The sequence below is a fragment of the Stegostoma tigrinum genome, chromosome 21 (assembly GCF_030684315.1).
Source record: "Stegostoma tigrinum isolate sSteTig4 chromosome 21, sSteTig4.hap1, whole genome shotgun sequence".
NCBI lineage: Eukaryota > Metazoa > Chordata > Chondrichthyes > Orectolobiformes > Stegostomatidae > Stegostoma > Stegostoma tigrinum.
The window spans coordinates 7,332,116-7,344,802 of record NC_081374.1 but is presented as its reverse complement, the minus strand read 5'-3'; the positions used below and the strand labels follow the sequence as shown (position 1 = coordinate 7,344,802).

The 12,687-nt window shown below is 44.6% G+C and overlaps 1 protein-coding gene across 3 annotated transcripts in view; it reads left to right on the top strand.

Moving 5' to 3' along the window:
- The window catches only part of LOC125462683 (cyclin-dependent kinase 18-like), a 181,461-nt gene that overhangs the window by 40,198 nt on the left and 128,576 nt on the right, over positions 1-12,687 (top strand). The gene's annotated exons all lie outside the window — the stretch shown is intronic.

Sequence of the window (12,687 nt, the reverse complement as noted above, 5' to 3'; positions counted from 1 at the left end):
CAGTATCTTCTGAACCGTTTACGTTTCACAACATCTTTCTTATAGCTTGGACACCAGAATTGAATGCAGTATTCCAAAAGTGGCCTAACCAATGTGATCAGAGATACTGGGAACTGCAGATGCTGGAGAATCCGAGATAATAAAGTGTGAAGCTGGATGAACACAGCAGGCCAAGCAGCATCTCAGGAGCACAAAAGCTGACGTTTCGGGCCTAGACCCTTCATCAGAAAAGGGGGATGGGGTGAGGGTTCTGAAATAAACAAGAAGAGATGGGGAGGCGGACCGAAGATGGATAGAGGAGAAGATAGGTGGAGAGGAGAGTATAGGTGGGGAGGTCGGGAGGGGATAGGTCAGTCCGGGGAGGACGGACAGGTCAAGGGGGGTGGGATTAGGTTAGTAGGTAGGAAATGGAGGTGTGGCTTGAGGTGAGAGGAGGGGATAGAAGAGAGGAAGAACAGGTTAGGGAGGCGGGGATGAGTTGGGCTGGTTATGGGATGCAGAGGGGAGATTTTGAAGCTTGTGAAATCCACATTGATACCATTGGGCTACAGGGTTCCCAAGTGGAATATGAGTTGCTGTTCCTGCAACCTATGGGTGGCATCATTGTGGCACTGCAAGAGGCCCAAGATGGACATGTCGTCTAAGGAATGGGAGGGGGAGTTAAAATGGTTCGCGACTGGGAGGTGCAGTTGTTTATTGCAATCCAAATTCTTAACATGTTAATACATGTGTTCATACCTTTCCTCACACAAAGTAGTCCTATAAATGGACCTAATTAAGACAGTCCCAGTGACCCTAGGCTAGCAAAATGATAGAAACAATATCATGCCTTTCGTTGCTACTCATGATTATTGTTGGATACTATGGTCAGATTCTTAATGGCACACCATGGGTGCTGCTGCTGTGGAGTCCCCAAGAGCTGTTCAGTGGGATCATTGGCTTAGATCATGAGAAGAAATTTCTCCCCACCTCTGTCCTAAATGGCCTTCCTGTATCATAGTGTCATACAGTCATATAGCTAGACCACGACAACAGTGTGGAGCTGGAGGAACACAGCAGGCCAGGCAGCATCAGAGGAGCAGAAAAGTTGACATTTTGGGTCATGCTGCCTGGCCTGTCCCTCCAGTTCCACACTGTTATCTCTGACTCCAGCTTCGGCCTTTCTTGCTATCTCCTAGCTAGACCATGATTCCTGGTTCCAGGCTCCCTGGTCATCAGAAATATCCTTCCTGTGTTTCCTGCAGACAGAGATATGGGACTAGGCACCTATTAACAAAGTTGTCACGGGGTGAGAATGCTGGAGTTCTCCGCCTAAGGGCATTGTAGGTCTACCGATAGCACATGGGCTGCAGTAGTTCAATCAGCAGCTCAATACCACCTTTTCAAGGACAACATGACATGGGGAAGCAAATGCTTGCCTGACCATGTATGAATTTTTAAAAACAATTGTTATGATGTTGAGCTGCCAGGAAGCACTGTGATCTGTATTGGGCCTGACATGTCAATTGTAAGGAACATCTGCTGTCCAATCATGCAACATGTTTGAGTTGCTAGCATAATGTCTGGGACAGAGTGATCATTTGCAGCAGTCCCAATAAATCAATCTCCCATTCAAGGCGAATGAATCATCTGAACAGTTAATGGCATAAGTGCCCTGAAACACCTCTAATCTCTGCTTGTTATCAGTAAGGCATATGGTGGAGGTCATACTCACTAATGACAAATTTTATTGTAACAGGGATATCTCCTGTATATCATCTCCTATTTTATTCACTGTTTTCATTTGTATCCCTGATTTTCATCATTCCATCTTAGTTAGCCGCACCTGAGCCTGGTGATCTGAGGTTCCCCTTCTGAACTTGTCCTCCTCTGGATACCCCTCTCCACCTTAAGATGATCCTTAAAGATATACCCCTTTGTTTAAAACTTTTCTCTGCTCTGATATATATTTTGGTGGTTTTGGTGTGAAATTTTGTCCTAACATGCTCCAATGTGAAGTGACTTGGGACATTTTATTACGTCAAAGGGACTGTGTAAATGCTGTTGTAATGTATTATTTTCTCTCTTTCTCTCTCCTTCACAGTCTGCCTTCCTCCCCCTCGCTGTCCACCACATTAATTTCTCTCTCGTATTTCAGCAATCTCACTGGATCCTCGGGAAGGGGGAAGACTGGTTAATAATGGTACCACTTCATTTCAGGACATAATTGTAGTTGTCACAACTGCCACTTCTCCATTTGGATCATCTAATGGGGTGCTGGCATAGTGGGGAGGATGAAGGGGTGGATGGTGGGTGTGAATTTGGGCCTGAGATCTTGTAGATTATCTCATACTGAGAAGCAGCAGCAATTCTCCACATCAAATGGTGACATAAATTTCTCGGAATTGTGGTTTTTTAAGAAAACATTGCTCAAACTGGAATGACCTTGTTTCAGCATTGACTCTGTCGGCTCAAACTGCTGGTGGGTGTTTGGTACAGATTCCATTGGGCCATATAAGTATAGCACAAAGCAAGTTACACAGACCTGGAGAAGGGTCACTGCACCCAAAACATTAACTCAACCTCAGACCTGCTGAGTTGTTCCAGCAATTTCCATTTTTATTTCTAATTTCCAGCATTTTTTTTGGTTTTGTTTTATCATATTACCCCTTAATTGACCTCATTCTAAGACATAAGAAGTAGGAACTTCAGTAGGCCATTCAGCCCCTCAGGCCTGCTCTGTTCTCCTATTGAGTAACAGCTGATCCAGCATTCCACACATTCACTTTCCCCATAATCTTTGATTCCCCGACTGATCAAGACGTATCTATCTCAGCTCTCTATGGCGAGGAGTCCCAAAGACACTCAACCTTTGGAGAAGGAATTTCTTTTCATCTCAGTCCGACATTGACGCTCAGTGTGTACATCATTCCTTGTGCCTCTCCATTGCCTCCATATCCTTCTTGTTGCATTGTGACCTCTGTGATCTTAAGGTGCTGTTCAAGCTAACAAAACTTGCCTACTTTTCAATCCCATCCCTGTAGAATTGAGCCCAGTGCTTAGTTTGCATTTTTCTAACTTGCTACTTTTAATATTTCCGTGTCTGTGTTTCTGTATCTTTTGATCCTTTGTTCATCCACTCCTTTTGGCAGTCATTTGTTAGAGCTACGTCTGAGTTGCTGTTGCAACATACACTTGTATCATCGAGCTATGTATAGTGTCTTTTGCATTCACAGGATGAAGGCATTGCTGGCCAGGCAGCATTTGTTGCCCGTCCCTGATTACCCAGAGGGCAGTTAAGTGTCTACTACATTGCTGTGGGTTTGGAATCACATGTAGGTCAGACCTGGTAAATATGGCAGTTTTCTTCCCTAGAGGGCATTAGTGAATCATATGGGTTTTTCGGACAATTGACAATGATTTTGTAGTCGTCATTAGACTCCTAATTCCAGATTTTTATTGAATTCAAATTCTCCCATCTGCCGAGGTGGGATTCAAATCCCACATCCCAAGAACACTACCTGGCTCGCTGGATTAACAGTCCAGCAATAAAAAAAAATGTTTAGGCCATTACCTCCCTAGTAATGTTCCACAGCGCGGAGGTCAAGATCCCAATGGGGAGGCAGTGATGTAGTGGTAATCCAGAATACTAGATGAAGCTCAAGAGACTTTGATTCAAATCCCACCATTGTGAGAGGTGGACATGATCAAATTTGTATTCACTAAAAATCATCTGGATTGCAGAGATAACCTAATGGTGACCATGCTGATTGTAAAATTATCTACTGGTACAAGAGGTCCACAGCAGATGCCATCTTCCTGGCCTGCACTCATCCCTGGAACATCTGCACAATAAACATACCTGTATCATGCTCCTATTTATTGACTACAGCCTTCAACACCATAATTCCAAACAAACTCAATTCCAAACACCAGGACTTAGGTCTCTGTCCTCACTCTGTAAGTGGATTCTTGACTTCCTGACCAACAGACCACAGTCAGTAAGGATTAGTGACAACACCTCCTCCGCAATAATCCTCAACAGCAAAGCCTTGCAAGGTTGTATACTCAGCCCCCTACTATCCTCCTTATACACTCACAGCTGTGTGGCCAAATTCCAGCCCCACCCCAACCCCATTTGCAAGTTTACTGGCAACACCATGGTTGTAGGTCAAATCTCAAACAACAGTGAGACAGAATACAAGAAAGAGTGCACGACAGCATGGTGTGCAGATGGCAATTTCCCCACCAATGTAAGCAAAACAAAAGAACCAAATGCAGGGTGTGCCCTTACTGTATCAAATGGTGCTGCGGTGGAGATGGTCAACACTGTTCAGTTCCTGGGATGACAATTACCGACAATCAGTTCTGGTCCATCCAACTTGGTCTGACAATGCCTCTTCCCAGGACTGAGAAACTACAGAGAGTTGTGAACACAGCCTAGGCCATCATGTAAGCCAACCTCTCATTTCTGATGAAGAGTCCAGGCCCGAAACGTCAGCTTTTGTGCTCCTGAGATGCTGCTTGGCCTGTTGTGTTCATCCAGCTCCACACTTTGTTATCTTAACAACTCATTCATTGGCTCCATCTAGACTTCCTACTGCTTCTAAAGCTCCTCAACTCCAGCTGTACCCTCCTCCGCCCTCTTCCATCGGACAGAAGAGACAAAAGTTTCTTCTTGAATCTGTCTGGATACGTGTCCAGCTTCTTCCCCACTGTTCTATCTTTGGACCTCTTCATGTGCTTTCTGCACCTTCTCAGCAGTTGTAACACTCGCCTGTGCTCTGTTCTGTTACTGCGATGCACTTGTACCATATAATCTCCCTATAAAGCATGTACGACAACGTATTTTGCTGTACCTCAGGAACGTGACAGTAATAAATCAAATGAAATCAAATAACTTACCTGGTTCACTGATGCCTTTTAGGGAAGGAAAGCTGCTGTCTGTAATTAGCCTGACCTATGCATGAACCTGGACTGCCCGCAACACAGCTGCTGACTCAAACTGCCCTCTGAGCAATAGTGGATTCACAATAAATGATGTGATGCCCACTGTACACAACTGAACTGCTTTACTGACTGAAACAAAAACAAAGTTGCTGAAAAAGCCCCGCAGGTCTAGCAGCATCTGTGAAGGAGAAAACATAGTTAACGTTTCGGGTCCGGTGACCCTTCTTCAGAGGCTGCCAAACCTGCTGAGCTTTTCCAGCAACTTTGATTTTGTTCCTGATTTACAGCATCTGCAGTTCTTTTGGTTTTTGCTTTAGTGACTGTGTGCATTATAAAATTTTTTTTGAAATAAAATTGTGAACAAATTAGTACAGAAGGTGAAATTTCTGGTTCATAAGCTCTGAGGCAGTAATAGTCTCTGCAAAGTTTTGACCAAGCTGTAACAGTTTTTCTCATATTTTTCCAGTGCATCCTCCGTGGTCCCAACAGTGTTCAAGCCTCAAAACAGTGTCATGGAATGAAAAACTTCGAGGAGTGTTTTGGAGGAGGCTCCAATTTCTGCCAATCAGATAGTTGACCAGGAATCGCTCCCATTTTTATTATTTACGTGTTGCACAGATTTGTAGATAAGCGACCTCTTTGGCCTAATTATAGAAGCACACTTCTCTGACATCAAGATCTGGGGAGACATTCAAACTTGGGGCAGAGACAGTACACACTGTCATGTGACCCATGACATCCCCTAACCCCATGTAAAATCTTATTGTCCAATGAGTGCATAGCCTCCTTATTCTACCTAATGTGTCACCTCACATCCCTTTAGAAATTAATTTGACATTTACTTGTCCATATTACAAGTTTATTAAGATCTCCTTACTATTTTCCCTCCTCTAGTGTTAACTATACATCCTAGCTTATCTACTGTCATGGCAGTTCCTCATCAATTCTGAAAGAACATAAACTATGGTTTGTTTAAATCATTAAATTTTTATGCTGTTGCCCTAAGGAAGTTTGGGTCTTTTTAGTTTGAAGTTCAGACGTTAATGGAACACGGCTTGGCCATGCTGACTTGTCCATTGTGTTCAGTGATGTGTACACTAAGTAGGTTATATGGGATCAGAGATAATGGGAACTGGTCCCCCTCCCCCTCTCTCCCTATTTATTTCAGAACCCTATCCCCACCTCCGCTCTGATGAAGGATCTAGGCACGAAACGTCAGCTTTTGTGCTCCTGAGATGCTGCTTGGCCTGCTGTGTTCATCCAGCTTCACACTTTGTTATCTAGGTTATATGGGGATAGGTCTGGATGGGATGCTCTGAGGGTTGATGTGGACTTGTTGGGCCAAAGGGCCCGATTTTACGCTATCCAGATCCTATGGAACCGCTAAGGGGGAGTCAAGCTCAGCATATGTGCCATGTCAGCTCTGTGGGTTTTGATGCCAGTGTCACAGGCTATGTGCTTCTTTCACCAGCAATGATTTCTCACACATTGATCAGCAAGAAATATTCTCTCTTTTTGGCTCAAGCGGCGATCTTTTTTAAGAAACAGCTCTCTGTGGGAGCATCAGAGCCAGGCACAAAAGGAATCCACCTGCAGTTGTGCGGCAGAAAGTGGATTTTGTGAAGACTTGTCAGGCATTTGCAAATCCCTTGCGTCGCAAGTGGAATAGGAAAAGTGCAGAATGCAAACCCGGTACAATAGCTCGAACAAGGTCCAGGCCTTGGATTGTCCTTCAAACGGGGAAAGGGACAATTCATCATGTGAGGTCTCCGCATTCTCCACTTGCTGACTCCACTGACAGCTAGTAAAGAAGACAAAGCAACTTGCCTGAAAACTCTCCCAGATGACGAGCAACCCCGGTGAGCGAGATACAAGATGCTGCAGAACAAAGAGAGTTTGAGAGAAAAAGCAAGAAAAGAATGCACTGAAGAAGGATGAAGGAAGTCAGTGAATCCAAGCTCAAAGCAGTTTGAAATTCATTCCCCTCCTGAACTAAACTGAGATGTATAGTTAGCCCACACATACTTATCGATGCCCCATTATTTTTCGGAAGAGCTGTTAAAGTGTGAGCCCATCTGCTCTCTCTGGTGGAGGTAAGAGATTCCGAGTCACTGTGGAAAGTAGGGAGTTCAATTATAATTGAAATTGCAATCGGATGTAGTCTTTAAAAAGGGGGAAATAATTGCAGGGCTGTGAGGACTGAGCAGGGGTGTGGGACGAATTGGATGACTCTTTCAGAAGGGGTAGAACAGGCAAGGTGGACTGAATGGTTGCCTGCTGTGATATATCATTATATGATTGTATTTTTGAAAAAGATCCTTATTTTTCTCCAATTTGCAACATCCCACTGGAAGCGATCAATGTAACCACAAAATCCAAGCATCTCTGGCAATGTTTTTCTTCCTGTTTTGATGATGTTACTCCTCTCTGGTTCTTTCTATACTTTATGTAGGTGACTCGCCCTGCTGAGTCGCCACTGCTTTGAGGTTATGGCTCATCCCACCACCCTTAACTTAGTCATCATTTCTTAAAACCGCAAACTATCAAATCCTTTTCACACACTGTAGGCTCCCTCGGCTACAAACCACAAGCTTGCTTGAAACTTGTGTCTCTCTGTCACCATCTCTGGAAGGATAAAATTGCCTCTTGCACTTTTTAGTATCCTTAGTGATGTTTATCATTGAAGCTTACATTATTTTAGCTTAGAAACAAGCACTTAGCCTGAATATACTAAAGGAACGGAATTCCTCGTAAATTCTACTCAGGCAAATGAGTATGAAGTATCAGAATCAGATAGAGCTTTTATGAAGTGACCCAAAGAATTAGAGAAGCAACATGCTCAAATTAAACAGGAACTAACAATTATTGGGTATTAGCTTGGTTTAATTAGCAATGATCCTGTTGGTATTGGACATGTCCTTTCTTTAGAGGTTGCTGGTATCCCTGGCTGGGCAAACTTATTTCTTCCCCTTTTTAATCAACCCATTTATAACACACATCCATGCAGATAAGACCTGAACCCAGATATTCTGGAACATCAGTAGGAATACTACCTATGTGCCACAAAGACTTGGTCAGTGTCACTTGCGTATCCCTAACTGCCCTGGAGAAGATGTTGGTGAGCCGCCTTCTTGAGCTGCAGCAGTCCTTGGAGGGTAGGCGTGCTCACAGAGCTGTTTGAAGGAGAGTTCCAAGGTGGACTGAATGGTTGCCTGCTGTGATATATCGACAGTGAAAAAATGGCAGTGCAGTTCAAATTCAGGATGCTGGAGGGAAACATGCAAGTGATGGTATGTCGTTCATCTGCTACCCTTCACCTTTGAAATGGTAGTGATTCTCCGTTTGCAAGTTGCATGTCTAAGGAGCTTCGGTGAATTTCTGCAGTACATCTTGTAAATGGTGAACAAAGCTGCTACTGAGCATCAGTGGTTAAATGAATAAATATTGAGAGCAGTGGAAGAAGTTGCATTCAGGCAAGCTGCTTTATACGGTCATACAGTCATGCAGCATGGAAACAGGCCCTTCAATCCATCTCACCCATGCCAACCAGATATCCTAAATTAATCTAGTCCTGTTTGCCAGCATTGGTCCATATCCCTCTAAACCCTTCCTATTCATATACCCATACAGATGCCTTTTAAATGTTGTAATTGTGCCAACCTCCCATTACTTCCTCTGGCAGCTCATTCCATACATGCACCACCCTCTGCATTAAAAAATTGTGCCACAGGTTCCTTTTATATCTTTCCCCTCTCACCTTAAACCTACACCCTTTAGTTTTGGAAGACCTTGACCACTTACCCTATCCATACCCCTCATGATTTTACAAACCTCCGTAAGGTTACCTGTCAAAATCCACTGCTCCAGGGAAAATAGCCCCAGTCCTTCAGCCTCTCCCTATAGCTCAAACCCTCCAACCCTAGCAAACTCCTTGTAAATCTTTTCTGAACTCTTTCAAGTTTAATAACATCTTACCTTTAGGAGGGAGTATTCTGAATGTTTTTGCTCATGGTACTAAATAAAGAAAGGGCTTTCAGTTCTGTGGTGCGTTAGACAACCTCTGTAAACTATACTTTTCAAAATAAAAACTTGCTCTAAAGAAAGGTCACATTAACTGTACTTTCTGTCCAAAGATGCTGCCAGACTTGCTTTGTTCCTTCAGCAATTTCTGTTCATATTTCAGATCTTCAGCATCTGTAGTTCTTTGTTTTATTCACTGAAATATTTTTGGGGTTTAGTGGGCACTCTTGTGTATGAAATATGGCAGCCAAAATGCACACAGGAAGATCCCACAAATAGCAATGTGATCATGACCAGATCATCCTTAGGCAACTGTCTGTGTGGAGTTTGCAAGTTCTCCCCAAGTGTATGTGAGTTTCCTCCGGTGCTCCGGTTTCCTTCCTCAGCCCAAAGATGTGCAGGTTAGGTGGGTTGGCCATGCTAAATTGCCCGTACTGTCCAAGGATACGCAGGCTGGATGGGTTAGCCATGGGTAATGCAGGGTTACAGGGGTGAGGTAGAGGGCTGGGTCGGTGTGGACTCAATGGGCCGAATAGCCTGCTTCCACACTGTCGGGACTCTATGACCATCCCTTTCATGTTGAAATGAGGTAGGTACATCAAACTAAGTGGACAGAGGGGGAAGGGGGCCTCAGATTATCCTCTTAAAAGAAAGCCAGAGGGTCTGACAGTGTAGTACTCCCTCTGTATAATGTCAGCAATATTTATGTGCTGAAGTGTCTGGAGTGGGCTTCAAACCCACTGTTGGCTGACTCAGTGTGCCACCCACTTTGCCAGTTTTGAAGTCTGCAGTTATTCAATCGGTAAGTGCAGCTGCCAGCCGTACAAAGAGAAAGTTAATCAATGACTGAGAATCAGTATTTGCAGGTGTTGTTCAGGACATCGATTGGCTGTGACACCAGGGAGAATCTTCCAAGCCTTCTTTGAAGCAACTCCAAGGGATTTAATACATAAACTGCAGGGGTCACTGGCTCTGTGTCTCATCCAAACAGCTAAGCAATTTTCTTCCCTTTTATCCTTTTTGCCTTTCATGAGTACAAAATCAACTGCCAGATACATCCTTAAAGCCTCACAGTATGGGCTTGACCCAAGCTTAATCCTGGGAGAAATTGAAGCTGCAATGCCATCTGTTGGTCACAGCAAGGTATGACAAATGATTTCCTTTGTAGCAAGATAGGTCTGCCTCATTTTTCTAGCACCAACCCAATCTACTGTGAGCATTAAACAAAGACCCAATAGCCTCACTTTATGCTGTCATTGACTCAGCTTGATTCACAATCAGGTCTTTACACACTGACATTTTAATACCTCAGGTAGAGTGATGGCTCAGTTTTTATCACTGCTGCCTCACAGCACCAGGGATTCCATCCTTAGGTCACTGTCTGTGTGAATTTGCACATTCTCCCCGTGTCTGCATGGGTTTCCTCCAGGTGCTCCGGTTTCCTCTCTGAGTCCAAAGATGTGCAGGTTAGGTCGATTGGCCATGCTAAATTGCCTACAGTGCTCAGTGATATGCAGACTGTGTGGACTAGCCATGGAAATTTGGGGTTGCAGGGATAGGATAGGGGGAAGTGGTTCTGGATGGGATGCTGTTTGGAGGGTTCGTGTGGGCTTGATAGTCTAATGGCTGACTTACACTACAGGGGTTCTATGATTCTATGACCTCAAGTCATGGAAGGGGGATGACATGACCTTAAGGCAGGTCCTTACTGTTGTTGTCTCAGGGTTCAGCATGAGACATCTTCCTCGCGGTTTGCCATTGGCTGCCACTACTAGGGCAGGGCACAGAGACCAGTCTCAAGTCTAGATCAGCTGGAACAAGCATTGTGGCTGTGTCTGATCTACATGCTTGTTATCTAGGCGATTGAGCAAAGCATCCCTTTGCAGAAATAGCATTACCAAGTAATAAATGGGTTTCTGAGAGGTAAGGAGGGCAGACTCTGAAGCCTCCATGCTATCGATAGACTTGAAGACCTGCATGTAAATAATACCTTGTTGAACCGCATGTTGTATAAAATAACAGTTTTGAAGGGGCTAATGTTCATGCTACATTGGCTCCACCTATTCTGCTAACGACACACATAGATGGAGACAAGGGATCCTATTCTGTCTCTTTCAGGGAGCAGGTTAATATATACAAGGTCCTCAAAGCCTAGAAATTCTGCCTGACCTATTGTAATGCCATTTACCTCAACAACGCAGTAAACCTTCTTGTTACGTGAGGACGATGCCTCTTCTTTAGACACTCCACAGCAGTGTAGTCTCTACAGTGTAGTCACTCGGTGGTCCCAAGACAAAGGAGGATTGGTGGCAGTGAACTACCTCAAACAATTCTTAGCCAGCGCCACTTACTGCCAGCGGTGGTAAGGAACATAAATGAGGATGTGCCAATAAGACAGCATTGTGGAACAGAGCCTGTCGCAGTGAGGCTGCCTTCCTGCACAGCAGTGGGCTGGGGCTGACGGTGGATAGCATGAGCAGCACGGTGGGGCTGATTCTAGCCTTCTGCTCTTAAAGACAGCCTGCTTCCCTTAAAGGGGAGCTGCACAGAGTTATAGGAGGTTGCTGCAGCAATCTTAACATGGGAAGTGGAACATCAGGGGGAGCGGGAGGATAATGTAACAAATGAAGGCCTTGGCGATGGAGCTGAATGGAAGGAAAGGCAACATAATCATGTGGGCGGAGTTAGGTAGTCCCTGAAGGACCATCACATGGCCAGTGGGGTGAACTTCTGGCATCTTGTGGCAACAAAGCTGCAAGAAGGCTAACGGCCTCATGTGCGCAGTCAAGATCAATGAATACAACCTTACAGGGCATCTACTCAACAAGTCCATCTGCCTGTCACAGTATCTGATGTACCATCACCCCATCACTCACACAACAGCACTCCCTGGCACTTCATCTGCAGGCACCTGCCAATCTCACGCCGCCCCTTGCTGACGGAATCCCTCCAGCTATTCAGCCTTAGAGGGCAAACCACTCAAACACTACACAACACAGACCCTGACATTCCCCATGCCCTCTTGCGGGTCAAGGTCACACATAGCAGAAGGGGGGAGAGCCAAACAAAACAGAGGTAAGGAGCATCTCCATCTCCTGAGCCCAAAGAAGGTGGTGGCTTGCTGCATCAAAGGTTTGTCTCTGAGTCCCTGGCAACTGGTGCCACTGAGAATATTGTGAATGCCACTATAATCCGATGTTTCATTCCTTTTTCAATTCCCAGCTGACCCTCACCTCGCTACCTGGTGTGACAATGAAGATGCTGACAAGGTGAACACTGGCCTCTTGTTTTCTACCCATCCCTCATTTCCCTTAGCTCAAAACTCTCCTGATTGAATCTCTCCTCCAGAAAGTATTCAGGTGCATCAGGTAATAAGGAGAGAAAATGGAATTTTGGCATCTGTTGCTGAAGAAATGGAGCATAAAAATAGGGAAATGTTGCTGCAGCTGTTTCAGGCATGAGTGAGAATGCATCTGGAATACTGGTTACAATTCTCATCCCCTTATTTGATGAAGAATGTGTACTTGCATTGAACGTAGTTCAAAGGAAGTTGACTTCATTCCACAGATAAAAGGCTTGTTTATGAGGAGAGATTGAGCAGTTTAGGTCCATACTCGCTCGTGTTTAGAAGCGTGAGAGGAGATCCTATTGAGGTATAAAATATTGCTAAAGAGGATTGAGAAAGTAGATGGAGAAAAAAATGTTTCCTCAAGCAGGGCAATTTAGAACAAAATCATA